The sequence below is a fragment of the Schistocerca piceifrons genome, chromosome 8 (assembly GCF_021461385.2).
Source record: "Schistocerca piceifrons isolate TAMUIC-IGC-003096 chromosome 8, iqSchPice1.1, whole genome shotgun sequence".
In the NCBI taxonomy this organism is placed as follows: Eukaryota; Metazoa; Arthropoda; class Insecta; order Orthoptera; family Acrididae; genus Schistocerca; species Schistocerca piceifrons.
Window position 1 is genome coordinate 403559778 of NC_060145.1, and position 23633 is coordinate 403583410.

The window sequence follows — 23633 nt, forward strand, 5'->3', positions numbered from 1 at the left end:
TTCCTTGGGGCCAAAATTGGCACACTCCCGGCTAACATGCTTGAGAAGACTTGCTGCTCCACGCTATAGTCAGATCCCTTCAGGCCAACAGCCCAGACCAGTGCTTGGTCCTGAAGGGTGTTTTGTTTAGACAGCACAACACTTGCTGCTCTGGGCCGGTATAGTCACTCTTCTGTCCAGCAGGAATGCGTAGACTGTGAACAAAAAGGTTACATGTTATCAAGATGGTCCCATATCGATAGGGGTAAAAAATATAAACAAGTGTGTGTACAAAATATCAAGCAGACTGGATCATATACTCACCATCCTACTTAATGTGCTCTAGTCTGAATGGCGTTTCGTGTGGTGAGCGGAATGCTTGCTGCTCTGGACTAAATCCAGCTTCTTCCCGGCCTACAGGTCTGAGTAGTGCTGGCCCTGTGGGCCGTATTGTGGAGTGTGCAGAACAGGTGTTCCTTGGGGCCAAAATTGGCACACTCCCGGCTAACATGCTTGAGAAGACTTGCTGCTCCACGCTATAGTCAGATCCTTTCAGGCCAACAGCCCAGACCAGTGCTTGGTCCTGAAGGGTGTTTTGTGTAGACAGCACAACACTTGCTGCTCTGGGCCACTATAGTCACTCTTCTGTCCAGCAGGAATGCGAAGACTGTGAACAAAAAGATTACATGTTATCAAGATGTACCCATATCGATAGGGGTAAAAAATATAAACAAGTGTGTGTACAAAATATCAAGCAGACTGGATAATATACTCACCATCCTACTTAATGTGCTCTAGTCTGAATGGCATTTCGTGTGGTGAGTGGAATGCTTGCTGCTCTGGACTAAATCCAGCTTCTTCCCGGCCTACAGTTCTGAGTAGTGCAGGCCCTGCGGGCCGTATTGTGGAGTGTGCAGAACAGGTGTTCCTTGGGGCCAAAATTGGCACACTCCCGGCTAACATGCTTGAGAAGACTTGCTGCTCCACGCTATAGTCAGATCCTTTCAGGCCAACAGCCCAGACCAGTGCTTGGTCCTGAAGGGTGTTTTGTTTAGACAGCACAACACTTGCTGCTCTGGGCCAGTATAGTCACTCTTCTGTCCAGCAGGAATGCGTAGACTGTGAACAAAAAGGTTACATGTTATCAAGATGTACCCATATCGATAGGGGCAAAAAATATAAACAAGTGTGTGTACAAAATATCAAGCAGACTGGATCATATACTCACCATCCTACTTAATGTGCTCTAGTCTGAATGGCGTTTCGTGTGGTGAGCGGAATGCTTGCTGCTCTGGACTAAATCCAGTTTCTTCCCAGCCTACAGGTCTGAGTAGTGCTGGCCCTGTGGGCTGTATTGTGGAGTGTGCAGAACAGGTGTTCCTTGGGGCCAAAATTGGCACACTCCCGGCTAACATGCTTGAGAAGACTTGCTGCTCCACGCTATAGTCAGATCCTTTCAGGCCAACAGCCCAGACCAGTGCTTGGTCCTGAAGGGTGTTTTGTTTAGACAGCACAACACTTGCTGCTCTGGGCCAGTATAGTCACTCTTCTGTCCAGCAGGAATGCGTAGACTGTGAACAAAAAGGTTACATGTTATCAAGATGTACCCGTATCGATAGGGGTAAAAAATATAAACAAGTGTGTGTACAAAATATCAAGCAGACTGGATCATATACTCACCATCCTACTTATTGTGCTCTAGTCTGAATGGCGTTTCGTGTGGTGAGCGGAATGCTTGCTGCTCTGGACTAAATCCAGCTTCTTCCCGGCCTATAGGTCTGAGTAGTGCTGGCCCCTGCGGGCCGTATTGTGGAGTGTGCAGAACAGGTGTTCCTTGGGGCCAAAATTGGCACACTCCCGGCTAACATGCTTGAGAAGACTTGCTGCTCCACGCTATAGTCAGATCCTTTCAGGCCAACAGCCCAGATCAGTGCTTGGTCCTGAAGGGTGTTTTGTTTAGACAGCACAACACTTGCTGCTCTGGGCCAGTATAGTCACTCTTCTGTCCAGCAGGAATGCGTAGACTGTGAACAAAAAGGTTACATGTTATCAAGATGTACCCATATCGATAGGGGCAAAAAATATAAACAAGTGTGTGTACAAAATATCAAGCAGACTGGATCATATACTCACCATCCTACTTATTGTGCTCTAGTCTGAATGGCGTTTCGTGTGGTGAGCGGAATGCTTGCTGCTCTGGACTAAATCCAGCTTCTTCCCGGCCTACAGGTCTGAGTAGTGCTGGCCCTGCGGGCCGTATTGTGGAGTGTGCAGAACAGGTGTTCCTTGGGGCCAAAATTGGCACACTCCTGGCTAACATGCTTGAGAAGACTTGCTGCTCCATGCTATAGTCAGATCCCTTCAGGCCAACAGCCCAGACCAGTGCTTGGTCCTGAAGGGTGTTTTGTTTAGACAGCACAACACTTGCTGCTCTGGGCCAGTATAGTCACTCTTCTGTCCGGCAGGAATGCATAGACTGTGAACAAAAAGGTTACATGTTATCTAGATGTACCCATATCGATAGGGGTAAAAAATATAAACAAGTGTGTGTACAAAATATCAAGCAGACTGGATCATAACTCACCATCCTACTTATTGTGCTCTAGTCTGAATGGCGTTTCGTGTGGTGAGCGGAATGCTTGCTGCTCTGGACTAAATCCAGCTTCTTCCCGGCCTACAGGTCTGAGTAGTGCTGGCCCTGCGGGCTGTATTGTGGAGTGTGCAGAACAGGTGTTCCTTGGGGCCAAAATTGGCTCACTCTCGGCTGACATGCTTGAGAAGACTTGCTGCTCCACGCTATAGTCAGATCCTTTCAGGCCAACAGCCCAGACCAGTGCTTGGTCCTGAAGGGTGTTTTGTTTAGGCAGCACAACACTTGCTGCTCTGGGCCAGTATAGTCACTCTTCTGTCCAGCAGGAATGCGTAGACTGTGAACAAAAAGGTTACATGTTATCAAGATGTACCCGTATCGATAGGGGTAAAAACTATAAACAAGTGTGTGTACAAAATATCAAGCAGACTGGATCATATACTCACCATCCTACTTAATGTGCTCTAGACTGAATGGCGTTTCCTGTGGTGAGCGGAATGCTTGCTGCTCTGGACTAAATCCAGTTTCTTCCCGGCCTACAGGTTTGAGTAGTGCTGGCCCTGCGGGCCGTATTGTGGAGTGTGCAGAACAGGTGTTCCTTGGGGCCAAAATTGGCACACTCCCAGCTAACATGCTTGAGAAGACTTGCTGCTCCACGCTATAGTCAGATCCTTTCAGGCCAACAGCCCAGACCAGTGCTTGGTCCTGAAGGGTGTTTTGTTTAGACAGCACAACACTTGCTGCTCTGGGCCAGTATAGTCACTCTTCCGTCCAGCAGGAATGCGTAGACTGTGAACAAAAAGGTTACATGTTATCAAGATGTACCCATATCGATAGGGGTAAAAAATATAAAGAAATGTGTGTACAAAATATCAAGCAGACTGGATCATATACTCACCATCCTACTTATTGTGCTCTAGTCTGAATGGCGTTTCGGGTGGTGAGCGGAATGCTTGCTGCTCTGGACTAAACCAGCTTCTTCCCGGCCTACAGGTCTGAGTAGTGCTGGCCCTGCGGGCCGTATTGTGGAGTGTGCAGAACAGGTGTTCCTTGGGGCCAAAATTGGCACACTGCCGGCGAACATGCTTGAGAAGACTTGCTGCTCCACGCTATAGTCAGATCCTTTCAGGCCAACAGCCCAGACCAGTGCTTGGTCCTGAAGGGTGTTTTGTTTAGACAGCACAACACTTGCTGCTCTGGGCCAGTATAGTCACTCTTCTGTCCAGCAGGAATGCATAGACTGTGAACAAAAAGGTTACATGTTATCAAGATGGTCCCATATCGATAGGGGTAAAAAATATAAACAAGTCTGTGTACAAAATATCAAGCAGACTGGATCATATACTCACCATCCTACTTAATGTGCTCTAGTCTGAATGGCGTTTCGTGTGGTGAGCGGAATGCTTGCTGCTCTGGACTAAATCCAGCTTCTTCCCGGCCTACAGGTCTGAGTAGTGCTGGCCCTGTGGGCCGTATTGTGGAGTGTGCAGAACAGGTGTTCCTTGGGGCCAAAATTGGCACACTCCCGACTAACATGCTTGAGAAGACTTGCTGCTCCACGCTATAGTCAGATCCTTTCAGGCCAACAGCCCAGACCAGTGCTTGGTCCTGAAGGGTGTTTTGTGTAGACAGCACAACACTTGCTGCTCTGGGCCAGTATAGTCACTCTTCTGTCCAGCAGGAATGCGAAGACTGTGAACAAAAAGATTACATGTTATCAAGATGTACCCATATCGATAGGGGTAAAAAATATAAACAAGTGTGTGTACAAAATATCAAGCAGACTGGATAATATACTCACCATCCTACTTAATGTGCTCTAGTCTGAATGGCGTTTCGTGTGGTGAGTGGAATGCTTGCTGCTCTGGACTAAATCCAGCTTCTTCCCGGCCTACAGTTCTGAGTAGTGCAGGCCCTGCGGGCCGTATTGTGGAGTGTGCAGAACAGGTGTTCCTTGGGGCCAAAATTGGCACACTCCCGGCTAACATGCTTGAGAAGACTTGCTGCTCCACGCTATAGTCAGATCCTTTCAGGCCAACAGCCCAGACCAGTGCTTGGTCCTGAAGGGTGTTTTGTTTAGACAGCACAACACTTGCTGCTCTGGGCCAGTATAGTCACTCTTCTGTCCAGCAGGAATGCGTAGACTGTGAACAAAAAGGTTACATGTTATCAAGATGTACCCGTATCGATAGGGGTAAAAAATATAAACAAGTGTGTCTACAAAATATCAAGCAGACTGGATCATATACTCACCATCCTACTTAATGTGCTCTAGTCTGAATGGCGTTTCGTGTGGTGAGCGGAATGCTTGCTGCTCTGGACTAAATCCAGTTTCTTCCCGGCCTACAGGTCTGAGTAGTGCTGGCCCTGCGGGCCGTATTGTGGAGTGTGCAGAACAGGTGTTCCTTGGGGCCAAAATTGGCACACTCCCGGCTAACATGCTTGAGAAGACTTGCTGCTCCACGCTATAGTCAGATCCTTTCAGGCCAACAGCCCAGACCAGTGCTTGGTCCTGAAGGGTGTTTTGTTTAGACAGCACAACACTTGCTGCTCTCGGCCAGTATAGTCACTTTTCTGTCCAGCAGGAATGCGTAGACTGTGAATAAAAAGGTTACATGTTATCAAGATGTACCCGTATCGATAGGGATAAAAAATATAAACAAGTGTGTGTACAAAATATCAAGCAGACTGGGTCATATACTCACCATCCTACTTAATGTGCTCTAGTCTGAATGGCGTTTCGTGTGGTGAGCGGAATGCTTGCTGCTCTGGACTAAATCCAGCTTCTTTCCGGCCTACAGGTTTGAGTAGTGCTGTCCCTGCGGGCCGTATTGTGGAGTGTGCAGAACAGGTGTTCCTTGGGGCCAAAATTGGCACACTCCCAGCTAACATGCTTGAGAAGACTTGCTGCTCCACGCTATAGTCAGATCCTTTCAGGCCAACAGCCCAGACCAGTGCTTGGTCCTGAAGGGTGTTTTGTTGAGACAGCACAACACTTGCTGCTCTGGGCCAGTATAGTCACTCTTCTGTCCAGCAGGAATGCGTAGACTGTGAACAAAAAGGTTACATGTTATCAAGTTGTACCCGTATCGATAGGGGTAAAAAATATAAACAAGTGTGTGTACAAAATATCAAGCAGACTGGATCATATACTCACCATCCTACTTATTGTGCTCTAGCCTGAATGGCATTTCGCGTGGTGAGCGGAATACTTGCTGCTCTGGACTAAATCCAGCTTCTTCCCGGCCTACAGGTCTGAGTAGTGCTGGCCCTGCGGGCCGTATTGTGGAGTGTGCAGAACAGGTGTTCCTTGGGGCCAAAATTGGCACACTCCCGGCTAACATGCTTGAGAAGACTTGCTGCTCCACGCTATAGTCAGATCCTTTCAGGCCAACAGCCCAGACCAGTGCTTGGTCCTGAAGGGTGTTTTGTTTAGACAGCACAACACTTGCTGCTCTGGGCCGGTATAGTCACTCTTCTGTCCAGCAGGAATGCGTAGACTGTGAACAAAAAGGTTACATGTTATCAAGATGGTCCCATATCGATAGGGGTAAAAAATATAAACAAGTGTGTGTACAAAATATCAAGCAGACTGGATCATATACTCACCATCCTACTTAATGTGCTCTAGTCTGAATGGCGTTTTGTGTGGTGAGCGGAATGCTTGCTGCTCTGGACTAAATCCAGCTTCTTCCCGGCCTACAGGTCTGAGTAGTGCTGGCCCTGTGGGCCGTATTGTGGAGTGTGCAGAACAGGTGTTCCTTGGGGCCAAAATTGGCACACTCCCGGCTAACATGCTTGAGAAGACTTGCTGCTCCACGCTATAGTCAGATCCTTTCAGGCCAACAGCCCAGACCAGTGCTTGGTCCTGAAGGGTGTTTTGTGTAGACAGCACAACACTTGCTGCTCTGGGCCAGTATAGTCACTCTTCTGTCCAGCAGGAATGCGAAGACTGTGAACAAAAAGATTACATGTTATCAAGATGTACCCATATCGATAGGGGTAAAAAATATAAACAAGTGTGTGTACAAAATATCAAGCAGACTGGATAATATACTCACCATCCTACTTAATGTGCTCTAGTCTGAATGGCATTTCGTGTGGTGAGTGGAATGCTTGCTGCTCTGGACTAAATCCAGCTTCTTCCCGGCCTACAGTTCTGAGTAGTGCAGGCCCTGCGGGCCGTATTGTGGAGTGTGCAGAACAGGTGTTCCTTGGGGCCAAAATTGGCACACTCCCGGCTAACATGCTTGAGAAGACTTGCTGCTCCACGCTATAGTCAGATCCTTTCAGGCCAACAGCCCAGACCAGTGCTTGGTCCTGAAGGGTGTTTTGTTTAGACAGCACAGCACTTGCTGCTCTGGGCCAGTATAGTCACTCTTCTGTCCAGCAGGAATGCGTAGACTGTGAACAAAAAGGTTACATGTTATCAAGATGTACCCATATCGATAGGGGCAAAAAATATAAACAAGTGTGTGTACAAAATATCAAGCAGACTGGATCATATACTCACCATCCTACTTAATGTGCTCTAGTCTGAATGGCGTTTCGTGTGGTGAGCGGAATGCTTGCTGCTCTGGACTAAATCCAGTTTCTTCCCAGCCTACAGGTCTGAGTAGTGCTGGCCCTGCGGGCTGTATTGTGGAGTGTGCAGAACAGGTGTTCCTTGGGGCCAAAATTGGCACACTCCCGGCTAACATGCTTGAGAAGATTTGCTGCTCCACGCTATAGTCAGATCCTTTCAGGCCAACAGCCCAGACCAGTGCTTGGTCCTGAAGGGTGTTTTGTTTAGACAGCACAACACTTGCTGCTCTGGGCCAGTATAGTCACTCTTCTGTCCAGCAGGAATGCGTAGACTGTGAACAAAAAGGTTACATGTTATCAAGATGTACCCGTATCGATAGGGGTAAAAAATATAAACAAGTGTGTGTACAAAATATCAAGCAGACTGGATCATATACTCACCATCCTACTTATTGTGCTCTAGTCTGAATGGCGTTTCGTGTGGTGAGCGGAATGCTTGCTGCTCTGGACTAAATCCAGCTTCTTCCCGGCCTATAGGTCTGAGTAGTGCTGGCCCCTGCGGGCCGTATTGTGGAGTGTGCAGAACAGGTGTTCCTTGGGGCCAAAATTGGCACACTCCCGGCTAACATGCTTGAGAAGACTTGCTGCTCCACGCTATAGTCAGATCCTTTCAGGCCAACAGCCCAGATCAGTGCTTGGTCCTGAAGGGTGTTTTGTTTAGACAGCACAACACTTGCTGCTCTGGGCCAGTATAGTCACTCTTCTGTCCAGCAGGAATGCGTAGACTGTGAACAAAAAGGTTACATGTTATCAAGATGTACCCATATCGATAGGGGCAAAAAATATAAACAAGTGTGTGTACAAAATATCAAGCAGACTGGATCATATACTCACCATCCTACTTATTGTGCTCTAGTCTGAATGGCGTTTCGTGTGGTGAGCGGAATGCTTGCTGCTCTGGACTAAATCCAGCTTCTTCCCGGCCTACAGGTCTGAGTAGTGCTGGCCCTGCGGGCCGTATTGTGGAGTGTGCAGAACAGGTGTTCCTTGGGGCCAAAATTGGCACACTCCTGGCTAACATGCTTGAGAAGACTTGCTGCTCCATGCTATAGTCAGATCCCTTCAGGCCAACAGCCCAGACCAGTGCTTGGTCCTGAAGGGTGTTTTGTTTAGACAGCACAACACTTGCTGCTCTGGGCCAGTATAGTCACTCTTCTGTCCGGCAGGAATGCATAGACTGTGAACAAAAAGGTTACATGTTATCTAGATGTACCCATATCGATAGGGGTAAAAAATATGAACAAGTGTGTGTACAAAATATCAAGCAGACTGGATCATAACTCACCATCCTACTTATTGTGCTCTAGTCTGAATGGCGTTTCGTGTGGTGAGCGGAATGCTTGCTGCTCTGGACTAAATCCAGCTTCTTCCCGGCCTACAGGTCTGAGTAGTGCTGGCCCTGTGGGCTGTATTGTGGAGTGTGCAGAACAGGTGTTCCTTGGGGCCAAAATTGGCTCACTCTCGGCTAACATGCTTGAGAAGACTTGCTGCTCCACGCTATAGTCAGATCCTTTCAGGCCAACAGCCCAGACCAGTGCTTGGTCCTGAAGGGTGTTTTGTTTAGACAGCACAACACTTGCTGCTCTGGGCCAGTATAGTCACTCTTCTGTCCAGCAGGAATGCGTAGACTGTGAACAAAAAGGTTACATGTTATCAAGATGTACCCGTATCGATAGGGGTAAAAACTATAAACAAGTGTGTGTACAAAATATCAAGCAGACTGGATCATATACTCACCATCCTACTTAATGTGCTCTAGACTGAATGGCGTTTCGTGTGGTGAGCGGAATGCTTGCTGCTCTGGACTAAATCCAGTTTCTTCCCGGCCTACAGGTTTGAGTAGTGCTGGCCCTGCGGGCCGTATTGTGGAGTGTGCAGAACAGGTGTTCCTTGGGGCCAAAATTGGCACACTCCCAGCTAACATGCTTGAGAAGACTTGCTGCTCCACGCTATAGTCAGATCCTTTCAGGCCAACAGCCCAGACCAGTGCTTGGTCCTGAAGGGTGTTTTGTTTAGACAGCACAACACTTGCTGCTCTGGGCCAGTATAGTCACTCTTCCGTCCAGCAGGAAAGCGTAGACTGTGAACAAAAAGGTTACATGTTATCAAGATGTACCCATATCGATAGGGGTAAAAAATATAAAGAAATGTGTGTACAAAATATCAAGCAGACTGGATCATATACTCACCATCCTACTTATTGTGCTCTAGTCTGAATGGCGTTTCGGGTGGTGAGCGGAATGCTTGCTGCTCTGGACTAAACCAGCTTCTTGCCGGCCTACAGGTCTGAGTAGTGCTGGCCCTGCGGGCCGTATTGTGGAGTGTGCAGAACAGGTGTTCCTTGGGGCCAAAATTGGCACACTGCCGGCGAACATGCTTGAGAAGACTTGCTGCTCCACGCTATAGTCAGATCCTTTCAGGCCAACAGCCCAGACCAGTGCTTGGTCCTGAAGGGTGTTTTGTTTAGACAGCACAACACTTGCTGCTCTGGGCCAGTATAGTCACTCTTCTGTCCAGCAGGAATGCATAGACTGTGAACAAAAAGGTTACATGTTATCAAGATGTACCCGTATCGATAGGGGTAAAAAATATAAACAACTGTGTGTACAAAATATCAAGAAGACTGGATCATATACTCACCATCCTACTTATTGTGCTCTAGTCTGAATGGCGTTTCGTGTGGTGAGCGGAATGCTTGCTGCTCTGGGCTAAATCCAGCTTCATCCCGGCCTACAGGTCTGAGTAGTGCTGGCCCTGTGGGCCGTATTGTGGAGTGTGCAGAACAGGTGTTCCTTGGGGCCAAAATTGGCACACTACTGGGTAACATGCTTGAGAAGACTTGCTGCTCCACGCTATAGTCAGATCCTTTCAGGCCAACAGCCCAGACCAGTGCTTGGTCCTGAAGGGTGTTTTGTTTAGACAGCACAACACTTGCTGCTCTGGGCCGGTATAGTCACTCTTCTGTCCAGCAGGAATGCGTAGACTGTGAACAAAAAGGTTACATGTTATCAAGATGGTCCCATATCGATAGGGGTAAAAAATATAAACAAGTGTGTGTACAAAATATCAAGCAGACTGGATCATATACTCACCATCCTACTTAATGTGCTCTAGTCTGAATGGCGTTTCGTGTGGTGAGCGGAATGCTTGCTGCTCTGGACTAAATCCAGCTTCTTCCCGGCCTACAGGTCTGAGTAGTGCTGGCCCTGTGGGCCGTATTGTGGAGTGTGCAGAACAGGTGTTCCTTGGGGCCAAAATTGGCACACTCCCGGCTAACATGCTTGAGAAGACTTGATGCTCCACGCTATAGTCAGATCCTTTCAGGCCAACAGCCCAGACCAGTGCTTGGTCCTGAAGGGTGTTTTGTGTAGACAGCACAACACTTGCTGCTCTGGGCCAGTATAGTCACTCTTCTGTCCAGCAGGAATGCGTAGACTGTGAACAAAAAGGTTACATGTTATCAAGATGTACCCGTATCGATAGGGGTAAAAAATATAAACAAGTGTGTCTACAAAATATCAAGCAGACTGGATCATATACTCACCATCCTACTTAATGTGCTCTAGTCTGAATGGCGTTTCGTGTGGTGAGCGGAATGCTTGCTGCTCTGGACTAAATCCAGTTTCTTCCCGGCCTACAGGTCTGAGTAGTGCTGGCCCTGCGGGCCGTATTGTGGAGTGTGCAGAACAGGTGTTCCTTGGGGCCAAAATTGGCACACTCCCGGCTAACATGCTTGAGAAGACTTGCTGCTCCACGCTATAGTCAGATCCTTTCAGGCCAACAGCCCAGACCAGTGCTTGGTCCTGAAGGGTGTTTTGTTTAGACAGCACAACACTTGCTGCTCTCGGCCAGTATAGTCACTTTTCTGTCCAGCAGGAATGCGTAGACTGTGAATAAAAAGGTTACATGTTATCAAGATGTACCCGTATCGATAGGGATAAAAAATATAAACAAGTGTGTGTACAAAATATCAAGCAGACTGGGTCATATACTCACCATCCTACTTAATGTGCTCTAGTCTGAATGGCGTTTCGTGTGGTGAGCGGAATGCTTGCTGCTCTGGACTAAATCCAGCTTCTTTCCGGCCTACAGGTTTGAGTAGTGCTGTCCCTGCGGGCCGTATTGTGGAGTGTGCAGAACAGGTGTTCCTTGGGGCCAAAATTGGCACACTCCCAGCTAACATGCTTGAGAAGACTTGCTGCTCCACGCTATAGTCAGATCCTTTCAGGCCAACAGCCCAGACCAGTGCTTGGTCCTGAAGGGTGTTTTGTTGAGACAGCACAACACTTGCTGCTCTGGGCCAGTATAGTCACTCTTCTGTCCAGCAGGAATGCGTAGACTGTGAACAAAAAGGTTACATGTTATCAAGATGTACCCGTATCGATAGGGGTAAAAAATATAAACAAGTGTGTGTACAAAATATCAAGCAGACTGGATCATATACTCACCATCCTACTTATTGTGCTCTAGCCTGAATGGCATTTCGCGTGGTGAGCGGAATACTTGCTGCTCTGGACTAAATCCAGCTTCTTCCCGGCCTACAGGTCTGAGTAGTGCTGGCCCTGCGGGCCGTATTGTGGAGTGTGCAGAACAGGTGTTCATTGGGGCCAAAATTGGCACACTCCCGGCTAACATGCTTGAGAAGACTGCGAACAAAAGGGATAAAGTTTATCAAAATGAACCCAAATTGACAGAGCTAAAACAATATAAACAAGTTTATGAACGCAATATCACAGCAGTGTTGATTGTATACTAACCAGTCTACTTCTCATGCTCAACCTCCAGCGAGCAGAATGCTGGCTCCGCATCGGGCAAAACAAATTCCTGTATATCTGACATGCCTGAGTGCACTGTAAAGAAAAAGATTAACTTTCATGAAAATGCACCCTTGTTTACAAAGGTAAGAAATATAAACTGGTGTAAGAACACAATAAAATTTACAAAACTGATTAGTTAGCTGTGCAGTAAATTTAATCTCAACTGTTTACACCAAGAGAGCTGTAAGTTTACAGTGTAGAAAACATCAGGTAAAATGTTATTATGATCAAAACACAAATGTCGCGTGAGTATCTACAGCAAATAGCTTAGTTCTTGTGTTACATGCTGAGCAGTGGTGGAGCAATTTTGTAGTGTTTTATCTTTGCAGCATAAGTTCAGAAAATTTTCATCCCTCGACTACACTATCACACACACACACACACACACACACACACACACACACACACACACACAAACACACATTAATTTCAGAGTTGCTGACTGCATAGGTCATCACAGTGGGTTTATTTTTTTTAGGAATAACTGTCTTATTTCCATATTGTCTGCAATGAAGATGCTCAATAATAGGTTCAAGGCAATGACATTGGTATCAGGCAGAAGCGGCGGGATGGTGGAAGGTCTCCTGTATCCCACATACAGAATCTGATGAAGTAGTATGCATGTTCCGTATTTCCGTCGCTGGTAGGCAAACACAATGTGGTTAATGTCATCTCACACTCTGTATTGCAATATAGTGAGCCCACTCTCCTACTTATGTAAACATGTGGTTTAAATTGTTATTGCTTGAATTTTAGAAGTGCCAACTCTTCATAAGCACCTTGCACTATAGTTCACCTAGTATACATGTGGAGTTGTCGTATATCCACTGCCTTATAAAAAAAGAGTGAAACTCCCAGAAACCATGGTCAGATAACAATGTAACTGTGTCTATGTTCACACAATCCATGCATTTAAAACTTCCTGACAGATTAAAACTGTGTGCCGGACGAAGACTCGAAGTCTTGAAGTTTCATATTAGCGCACACTCCTCTGCAGAGTGAAAATCTCATTCGGAATACACGTATTTCTAAAAAATTTGTGTAGCAATTCTCTAAGACAGAATGGCCACCAAACTGTGTTAGTGGTGTTCATGTTTGGTGTTGTACCAGAACTGGTAGGATATATAAGGAACGTGAACAGCTTCAAATGTTGAGTGGTTACTGTAAATGACATTGATATGCTGCGTACACATGAGAGACAGCATTACCAGCTCCTGACTGGACTGAAGGTAGCCTCACAATGGGCGTCCATTGGGTTGGATGGTCAAATAATGCAGTGTCAAGATGTCACATTGGTTTAAAATTGAACACACACACACACACACACACACACACACACACACACACACACACACATGCGTAGGCTACTGTTTACACTACAACACAAATGGATCCATCTGGAGTGATGCCATGACTGGGAAGTACAGACTGCTCACGAATGGCTTTGCACTGAGTTCAGCAATAAATCGTTGTTCTACGTTACCCTGACGACTATGGTCAACGAGTGTGGTGGCGGCATGGGGAGTGGTCCCATTCATCCACTGGTTTGGATAGACACAATTTGTTTGCACCTGGTCTCATATTGAGAGGAGCTATCAGATATCATTTCAGGTCATGGCTGGTAGAGATTAACTGAACTGTGATGGCACACTGGTTTGACATGGACATACTGCACTATCATGCATTATCTCTCATGTGACAGTATCATGTTGCATTTTTTTAACAGCACAATGCCTATCTACACATGGACATATATCCTGTCTGCGTAACTGAGATGCCCCTATGGCCTGCAAGATCCCTAGATCTATCTCTGATGGTGCATGATTTAGACCAGTTCGAACATCAACGACGTCGTCATTCCTGTATCCAGAATATCAAGTTTGATTACAATCGTTGTGGGTTGGGATACCTCAGGAGAAACCCTTTCTAACCAATTTAGATCATGCATCCAGGCAGGAGGGATTTCAGCATCTTGCTGATAAATGAAGTAATTTTGACTGAAATAGCATCATGTATCCTCTCAACTCATGAAATTTCATTTTGTCTCCTCCGTCTTTTCTGGGCATTTCTCTATTTTAGTCAAACAGTGCAACTTGGACTCCACTACACTGATAGAGGAAGATGTTATCCGCTTGTGACTTAATGCTTCATTTTATTTCGATTACAGATGACATGTTCTGGATCTCATCGTACTCTTGACTGCTCCTGATAATCTCTTATTTCGCTAACCTCTCAACCATGTTAGTCCAATTAGGATGACTATTTATCCTACCTGCAAAAAGGGACAAAAATATTGTTTCGGGCCATTGGAGGAAGTGTATCTAAAACAGTAAATTTTATCAATGGTGTTAGTTCCTCTGTGATGAATATTTATAGAAAGGGAACTAACAAGAACTTATTTGGAAATGAAAGTATTTGCATGTGTAAATGCAATTGGCTTCTTTCAGCATCAATTGACAGTGAAAGTAACATTTCAGAAGACGTTTCTATCCTTACATCTTTTCATTTTGACAACTGACTTTTCGTGAATATGAATTTTTCACTTTTATTCATTAATTACTTCTTCTTCTTTTGAGACTGCCTTTGTTCTGCATCATGCACAGGGTTGGCAGTGTTTAGTACAGAACTGTTATGGTTAATTTTATGGGATGGCCGGATTACTTTCCTGCCACCACCCCATAACCCCCTCTCCCCCCTCCGGGATGGAATCAGTGTACCCCAGCTGCCTGCGATGAGAGTAAACCATGAAACAGTGCGAGCAAGAGCATCCTAAGACTTCGCCGTAAATATCTCAACTCTAGACAAAGGAGTGCACCTCTTGTGGGTTAATTTTAAGGGGTTGCCAGATTACTGGACTGGGTGCATGTATTGGTTCAGTACAGAATTGTGTCATAAAACTGTTGACCCAGTCCTGACACAAGCTAGCTAGTCCACAGCTGATGTAACTGGTCCTTGATATCCTGGATAGTTTCACTGGGATTGAGACGGCGTACGAGCTGATGTCTCATATATTCTAGTGGGTACAGAGCTAATAACTAAACATAACACAGAGAGCTGATGGGGACGCATGTTGCATGTGGACGATCGTTGTCCTCTTGAAAAATGGCGCCATGATACTGTCTCATAGAAGGCACCATATGAAAATGCAGGATGTAAGTGACATACTATTGTGCTGTCAGAGTTCCCTTGGTAAATACCAGCCATGACCGGAAGTGATACCCGATTTTTCCCTACACTGGAAGAATCATACAGTAATACTCCAAATGCAGCCTTTTGTGTTGTAGTGTTAATGCCAGCCCACACATGGCATAGTAATCCCCTAGTCTGGCTGCTGGTTGTCTCTGACCAATGTTGCAGGATGACACAGAATGTAGAGGGAGTCCATTAACTGTTCTCAGATAGCAGACAAGGATATCTAAGGGTTACAATATGTTTCATGCACAATAAGGAGAATCTCCCTTGTGGTGTAATCATAAGTGTTTCATTGGAATCATGATGATGAGTATGCCTGCCCTCATATTCCCTGCCATGCAGGATTAGCCGAGCGGTCTAAGGCGCTGCAGTCATGGACTGTGTGGCTGGTCCTGGTGGAGGTGGGAGTCCTCCCTCGGGCATGGGTGTGTGTGTTTCTCCTTAGGATAAGTTAGGTTAAGTAGTGTGTAAGCTTAGGGACAGATGACCTTAGCAGTTAAGTCCCATAAGATTTCACACACATTTTATTCACATTCATATATATCCTTGCAGTCCACCACCGGGCCACTGTCACATCTGAATGTTTCAAAAACTTACACCTGCCATGAGGACTCTTTGAATCTCTGTCAGGCGCTATAACTCTGTTTCACATCAGTTCACAGAGTCTCTGTGCCCTTCACAGTCATCACTTAATGTTGACACTGTTTTGCCTCTTATAATTTTACCAGGCCTAGTAACAACACTAAATATGAACAACAGTAATGCAAGTATGTATGTACGGTGTCTGTTCTTTCTAACATATCCAAAAGAACAGACACCTCAAAATAATATCTTCTGTGGGGATGCACTTACTTGTCTGAATACTTGTGCGACTCATATGATGGGTGATAATGGACAGAGGACAATACATCTGTAGTGTGTGGCATGTAGGAATTTGGGCAGGGCAGGAGCTGCGCTCAGGTGCCTTAAGTGATTAAAGGAACTGCTATAGAGAAGTGGAGCATCCGGATTCGAGTTCTGGTCCAACACAAATTTTCACATGTCGCCATTGGATTTAATACAATGCCTGTATGTAGCTATGTCTGTAAGATTTCTAACACTAGGGCACTCTGGTGGGCCATTCTACCAGTCACAGAGAACTGCCACTCTAATCGTTTACTTACCATCGAAGGTGTACAGGTGTACAAAGTCACACTTGACATCCAGCCAAGTCTTCTGGGTGCTTCATTAATTAATTTATTTATTTTCAGGCAATATAATTTGTAGTCAGTTTGGAAGTGATTTTGTTAAATATGTGCTTTGTCAACTATCTGTCGACCTAACTGTTGATATCGCAGTGGAAGAGTACTGCATTAAGATTCTACAGTTTGATGGAATGGTAGACATCACTGTCTTCCCAACTCCTTTGTCGCGCCCACCCTGCTCCGCCCCCCCCTCCCTTTTTCTGTGCCCTCTTCCTCTATTGGCTTCCCCCTCCCCCTTATTTGCCCCCCCCCCCCCGACCCCCACCACTCCATACCCATATGCCATTGTACTCTATAGTGCAGTATTTTCCGTGAGTGTTCAGTGTTGTACGTCCCCTTTTTAAAGTGTTGCGAACAGAAACCAGACTGTCACCATGTTTTTTAATTGTGCCTGTCTGTTTCCTAAGCGTTTTTAATCAGCCTCACTGACCTCTTTGCTTTTTATTTTTCTTCACAACTTTTTTGCCATGTACAAGTTTTAAACAGTCACCATTTTATCACCTCTTTATACTGTTATATCATCTAATTATGTTTTTTAAATTTATCTGTAGGCTGCAGAGCGGCGTATTATGCTGCTGCCAGCCTGCCCCCCTTCTGGGGGGAGGGGGGGAATCAAAATACAATAAAGGAAGAAATAAATAAAGAAAGAAAAAAAGGTAGACATCTCGCAGGAAATGAATTTTTATCTTAAGAACCAGTTTCGAAATGGGTGTTCAATGTTGCGAATGTAGAAGCGAAATGCCCTAAGGAGAAACTTCAAAAGTGCATTTAAAAAGCTCAAAGTCAGTTCACAGGTCTCTCAGCAAAGATGAATTTCTGTAGGATAGCCATGGATCAATCACTACTCCCTGGAGAAAAAAAAGTGAACTTAAAACAGTAGTTTTGCGAAAATGGTGAATACCGTTTTGCTAATGATTGAAGTGGCAGAACTTCATTAAGATTGGCACAAAAATCATATGCTACTTAATGTGGGGTGGTTGACTATACTTTTGCTATCGCATTAACCAAAGCTCATTTCTGATTTAATTCACTATGTGCTTGGGTCAAAACCGAAGCACAAAAAAAGAACCTGCGAAAATTTTATCATCTGCCGAATAAGTTCTTTACTCAGACAGAGGTATCGAGGAAACCTCATCAGAAGCGTTTGCTACAGTCAAATGACATGTTTCATCCACATTTAAACTTATTCGGCACAGAAAAGTGTAAGAATCTATCTAACCTTCACAGCTCCATGAAGCCAACTAGAGTTCTGAGACCTATAGCTATATACGATCATAGACTTTGGATGAAACTTCTGAAGTTCCTCAAAACGGTTTCCATAATTTTTGCATTCGCTGGCAAAATTCTGCAGACTGAAGCAAAGGCTAGGTCACAGGATTTGGTCTAAACAGTACAGTGCTTGCCTCACATGAACGTTTGTGACTTTTCCAGGGTGTGGTACAGGTGCGCAGGAAGTAGCGGCGCCTACTAAATTGCATACAAGAAGTTGCCCCACTTACCAGCGACAAGGCTCAGGCTGTCCACGGACATCTCTCTTGCAGCACCCTCCTCGGCTGCTGCTGCTGCTGCTGGTGGTGGTGGTGGTGGTGGTGCAGCAGGTGGCCCAGACCAATCTTCGTTCTTCGCTACCCGTTCATCAGACTTGCTGCAAGGACGAGAAACATGCTTCAGTATATGACCAGACTGCACATTGACTAACGTTTCTACAACTTCCACTACTATGGACACCCTGGTAATAAAAAAGAGAGTCATGCTCATTAGATTAGCACAGCTAACGAAAGCTCTTAGTGCTCTGCCTAATTTTGAAGAATGTCTTTGGCCTAGCTTGTTCTCAGACTAGTTTCCCTAAGGTTCTTCCACTCTAGTTCTAGGACTGTTTGCTAGCGTTATATCTTGACGAACCATTCCTTAACAGTGGTTGGAATTTTTAACGCTTGCCTTCCAGATTACTCGTGTTGACACATGCTATTGAAGAAAAAAGTGAGTCACATGTGTGGCCTAGGATTTAGATGAAGTGGCGTTGGACTGAGAGCTGTGTACGTGTGGGACTCAATTTATTTTGTTTAACATCAACAGACTAGAAATACAGTTTCCTTAAGTAAGATATTTCTGTAGCCTATAAAGATCCCAACACTGGGCTCCAAACAACCAATAAAAAGTATCTTCCATCAAATAACCTTACCTTAGGACAATCGTACACAGCTAACAATGACAAAAATTTACAATGCTTGGAACATAACGAGTAATAATATGTGAGACAACTTCAGTAGCAAAAGACAGAATATAAAAACACACTATTACCTAACTAGGATCATAACATAAAACTGCGTATTTGTTTACTACCAACACTGTCAGCATATAATACCACAACGAACTACACATTATGCTCTGTAAAAGTTCATTTGCACAGCAGCTCTCTCAACAAGAGAGTTATGTTCACAGCATAATTTAAGCTGACATTTTAGGATCAAAACAATTAATCACACTCACATCATGTAGTTAACAAACTAAAGTGCTCTCACTCACTGCACACACACACACACACTTCTATGTGCAATCAATAACCAACCACACCTTGTCACACAACAACCACAGACTTGCAAGTGGAACGCTTTTGCTACCAGATGTACCCAATGTACAGCTAGTATACCACATGATACACTGTACCAACCATAAAGTCACCAGCATGCAACTGTCAGCTGCAAAAGTTCTCAGTTAGTGCTCCTCTTGATATGCCGAAGCCAGGTTCTCTGCCTCAACTGGGATCACTGTCCATCTGGCTGTGAACAGGCACCAACCACTCCACCAAGTTGTTGTGTCCACACAGCGACCATGCCCCTCACAGACTGTAGTGACATTCAGGTGACAGAAGTGTAGTGCATCAAATTCTTGAGTTCCTCAGGAACAATTCTGCCCAGAACCTGCACATTCGTCTCCATGTAGCTGCTCAGTAACTCCAACATCTTCAGGTCCACCCCACGGTATGGACACATTGCCCACCATGACATTTTGGCCGCTGGTTCTTCGCTGTAGGCTTATTCGCCTCATAAAAATTGGTGATTGTGCTGGAAGACATTGCTGGTTCCTCTAGTTGCAGCTGACTCATTGTACCACCATACATGCTCGATACTAGCTCGACCACAGTGGCACTCACAGCAGTCACATATCTGGGCTGTCTGCCATCTTGGGTCCACAGAATGACACTCCATTCAAACTTATTCTCTGGACACAGCAAAATAAATCATACCACTCGTCTTGGCACCCATGGTTGGGATACACTGAACAGAAGAGCATACATGGCATAGGATCTGTGATATCAGTACATATGTCACCATTTAGCCAATGTTGTGAGGACACAGCACCGATTCAAGAAAAATCACTACCTCTACAGCCTTTCGTCGACATGTGAACACTGTATTTATACTGTAATTTGTTATTGTCAACTGTCGTGGCTTGTGACTTTGGATTGATGGATAATAATGCAGCGACTATTAGCCATTTTAATGCTGGACGACAGCATCCTGCCAACAGCCATATCGCCATATCCCTGTGGCAGACAATTCATCGCTCCACATGTGTACCTACACTCGCTGCACAAAACAAGCACCGAAATTGCTGTGGGCACAAGAAAAATGTTATGGTTATATGTCCCCTTGATGCTAAGAGTGCTGCAGGTTGGGCACAAGGCTGGATTGGGAAAGGATGGGGATGGACAGGTAAGGAAACTGGTTGCTTTCTTTCTGAGGGAATCATCTAGAAATTTACCGTAAGCTATTTAGGGACATCACAGAAACCCCAAGACAGGTTTGTGAGGGATGGAGCTGGAACTTCTGTATTGTCAAACGCAAGTCCAGTGTCTGACCACAGCACCACCTCGCTCAGTCCCAACTATCTTATCAAGAGGTGTGAAGTGTACTCTGAATTGCCGACAGTGGTCGAAGTGTTGGAGATTGGAAGAATATTTGCCCTATAAGCTTGGAAAATACACATCAGGAGTAATGTGTCACGATATAAGTTGGTGCACGCCAATGGCAGTGATCAAATTCGTTCAAGCCACATGTTCAGTACGCAGGATGAAAAGAGGTGTTTGATGCACTACTATCATCTTCTCCCGCCCATCAGTACCTTAACCTACTGTTTGATTATAAGTGCGTAAATCTGTTTCACCACCTTTAGCGCCCAGTGTTGACTTGTAGTTTCAGGAGTCCAATTCATTACTTTTGTCAGTTAAGTGTGAATGCTTTGAGGAACACTCCACACACATGAGGCCACTTGTGTAAGTTTTCATGTCATATGACACTGGTCCTATTAAGTACACCTGGGAGAGCATCGAGCGAGATGTCTATGTCTTGGAGATAACTCCAGCTGATCTACTCCAGTTGTGGTAGCAGTTCGACTTCGCAGAATCTTCTCTCTGTTAGACGAAGCATTGTTTTTAAAGATACAATGACACTCCATCCAGCAGTGGGCGGGAGGACCACAGGGCAGGTAGAGATCTGTATAGCTCATTTCCACGTAGGAGCTTTTCATTCCAAATAAAACTGTATGACGTATTTGTGTTTCTCTGGAAAATAAACCGGGGCCAAAAAGACAAAAAGTTGTTAATAATTTTATAAATGTTGCCTATATAGACGTTACATACATGAAGATTCAGAGAATTTGGACACGCCTTTGGAACCAGCCTCTGCGGCTGTAGCTATGAACAGGATGTGTAGGCGTTCAGTCTATGACTTTTCCGTATAATTCCTAATGATACGAGATGTTTCCATAGGTTTCCATCAGACTGATGTTCAGACATAGTCTTGCGTACTCTCTGGTCACCAGACTATATGTCTGCGCCCTGGTTTCAATGCCCAGGCATTCTGCAGAGACATGTTGAATTACTGGGTACAAAAGTGTCAGTTGTGGTTCGTTGGTCATATTGTGACATCATGTTTATTGCCCTATGGTTTGATACTGGAGAAGAAGGAGTTAGCTGTGATATCTGCTGTCACTTCCTCTTTCACCATCAAGGACACAAAGTCACCTCTACACTCTACACAGCTTCATTACAACCCTCTGCACTAGACAAATTCATATGATACAGCACTTGTATATACACAAGGATTGCTGCAAATGTATGTGAAGAAGATATCCCTTCCCAGTAGTGGCCTAAACCACATTCTGGAGTCCTGAAGCCTACATCATCCTGGGACATATCATCATTTCTTTGACATCTGGTACAGTCAGGGATTTGGGGCCCCAGAGTAAGTCCACATACTCGTTTAATTTTGATGATGAAAGGAATGTAATCAAAAGGAATGTACTTTACCTGTGACCAGGCAAAGTACTTAGAAATATCTATGGATAATGTAAAGTAAAAGTAAAAAGCTAAAATGGGTCTTACCGATCCAGGACGATACAGGTCCACCAGAGGAACCTGAAACATGAGAAGTTTAAATATTAGACTGTATACTGCAGTAAACGCAAGACAGTCAGAGTGTGTTACAGTGCGTGCGACAAGTGTTTCCGTGTCACTGTCTGTATGAGCAGGCTGTGTGGCCAGCCTCGTTCTGGTACGGCCCTGCTATCTGCTTCTGCTGTCTGCCGTCTGTGTTATGAGGAGCTCCTGCAGCAAAGAGGCTGCCACCTCTCTTGTCAGCGCCTGTTCATACACTGGGAAGGACTTCCACACCTCCAACTGTTTTGTCAAGTACAAAACTCAAACCACTCTTCCAGCTGTACCTTAACCATCGTCCCTTCCGATTTATAAACGTTTACGTATTTTAAGGGCTTTTAGTAATTAACAGAAGATTTGAAAATGAAAGTAAAATTTAATTGTAAAAGCTGTAGAAGTTGGTCTATATGTGAGACACGTTAATACTACGCATGAGAAAAATCTAAAACAGTTCAGCATACTGTATATTTGTATATTTAAGCACCTACCTACATCCTAAGATACCTATGGCAAAATAATTAACATTTATGTAGATCTCGTTTCCCCAGGGTTGTGTCTTATGTGACTTGTTCATCTCTCCCAGACAAACGTTATTTTAAATAAATTTTTGTCAGTAACGTCGTAGGAACCAGTTTGGGAAAAGATTTGATCTTGGAGACAGATATTTATTTTATTCAAGGTAACAATTCAAGCCACAGCAGTCAGTGGGACTTAGGTTAAGTGTCTTTATTTCTTTATTCAACAGTTTTTGTAGGAACAGTTCCCCTTAGCATCTGATACTTTGCCACATGTGAAATGAATCCCAGTCAGTATCTCTTTTTCCGATGCGTGGAAATAAATAAGGGAGATTGATTATTTGGACAGCGCTTTCAGGGATGCGCAATATCAACGATCCTTCCATTGTTGCTTCAAGGAAGGAAGACTATAGACTGAAGTTTGGTCGACTGAACGATATTTAGAGTCGGAACACTTTCTTCACTAAACAGAAAAGAAGAAGTAAACTATCATTGTTTGCTAGAACCTTAACCCTCTATTCACCTCAAATGACATCCGACATATATATCTATATAACTGCTCTCTAATTCACACTGAAGTGCTTGACAGATGGTTCATCGAACCTCCTTCACACTATTTCTCTACCGTTCCACTCACTAAGAGCACATGGTAAAAACGAACATTTCAATCTTTCTGTGCAAGCTCTGACGTCCTTATTTTATTACAATGATCATTTCTCCCTATGAATGTGGGTGTTCACAAAATATTCTCGCACTTGTAGCAGAACACAGTATATTGAAATGTCACGGGAAATTTTCACTGCAATGAAAAATGCTATTGTTTTACTGGTTGTCACCCCAACTCAAAAATAGTAGGCCAAGAGCCGTGTCTGTGCATTTTGTTAGTGTGGATTGCCTGCATCAGAGGCTAGTAGGCACTCAGGATCAACCTGTTGTACTGACAGGTCATTAGCCTAGTGTTTTACTAACATGATCCTTCCTTTTGATTGACAGTTCCTTAACAGATTGTTCCCCACCTCTCCCTCTCCTCCCCTCTGAGCCCTCAGGAAACCTCCAACCCACCCCCTCCCCTCACTGAGACAGGTACACTTGCAGCTCTGAGTTATTTGAATAGTCCCCTCTCATTCTTCTCAATATCATTGACTACTTAGTTAAACTGATCAATTAGTCCTACCTCTCTGGTAAACATCCCCATCCCTCCAGCCCCCCCCCTCCCCACCCTTCCCCTACCGGAAAATTGGTGGCTCTGCGATGGAGAGGAAGGACCTCATAACA

The 23633-nt window shown here is 45.0% G+C and overlaps 1 long non-coding RNA gene across 1 annotated transcript; it reads right to left on the reverse strand.

The window, feature by feature from the left end:
* Window positions 1-11752: 11752 nt before the first annotated feature.
* On the reverse strand, window positions 11753-21916 carry LOC124711792. The gene is made up of 4 exons (XR_007005521.1): window positions 21793-21916; window positions 17906-18051; window positions 11911-12003; window positions 11753-11799 (listed from the first exon to the last, which is right to left on the reverse strand). It is a non-coding gene; the product is annotated as an uncharacterized LOC124711792 (long non-coding RNA).
* Window positions 21917-23633: the final 1717 nt, after the last annotated feature.